At 46.3% G+C, this 627-nt stretch overlaps 1 non-coding gene across 1 annotated transcript; it reads left to right on the plus strand.

Moving 5' to 3' along the window:
- Positions 1-322: 322 nt before the first annotated feature.
- TRNAR-UCU lies at positions 323-395 on the plus strand. The gene has a single exon. It is a non-coding gene; the product is annotated as a tRNA-Arg (tRNA).
- Positions 396-627: the final 232 nt, after the last annotated feature.

Raw genomic sequence — 627 nt, forward strand, 5'->3', positions numbered from 1 at the left:
ACCCCTTCCCTTTAGAGTTTCAAAAGTGAATCCCCACCCCTCCAGATCTTCGAACCCCACCCTTTCAGGCCCACCCAACTCATCTGTATGACTCCCTGGAAGTCTCTGGTGGTCCAGTGATTCCACAAGCACCCACTTCTGCCAGTCTGGCAGTCATCTTCCTTTCAGGTAAAATACTGCTGCTTAGTAAATAGGTCCTTAAGTTTGTACTTTAAGCAACACAGGGTGAAGAAACGTGCCCAAGGTCATAAGCATCAGTATCAAAGAAGGGGGATGCATATGAGTTTTCAATAATCTATAGGTCCCCACTTCTTCTACTGTAGCCCCAGTGGCCTAATGGATAAGGCACTGGCCTTCTAAGCCAGGGATTGTGGGTTCAAGTCCCACCTGGGGTGGAAATGAGAGGCCTTATAACAGTGTTTTCTGCTTAGAATAAGCAGTTTGGAATCTATCTACACCTTGGGAGCCTGCAAAGTACTTGTGATCTGTCTTGGTCACTGTTGGAAACAGGGTACTGGGCTTGAAGGGCCCTTGGTCTGACTCAGTAAGGCCGCTCTTATGTAAACCTCATTGCTATCTTCTTACATTGACCCAATAAATGAAAAGTACCATGACTCTCAAAAAATC

This window comes from Rhinatrema bivittatum, unplaced genomic scaffold (assembly GCF_901001135.1).
Source record: "Rhinatrema bivittatum unplaced genomic scaffold, aRhiBiv1.1, whole genome shotgun sequence".
Classification (NCBI taxonomy): Eukaryota; Metazoa; Chordata; class Amphibia; order Gymnophiona; family Rhinatrematidae; genus Rhinatrema; species Rhinatrema bivittatum.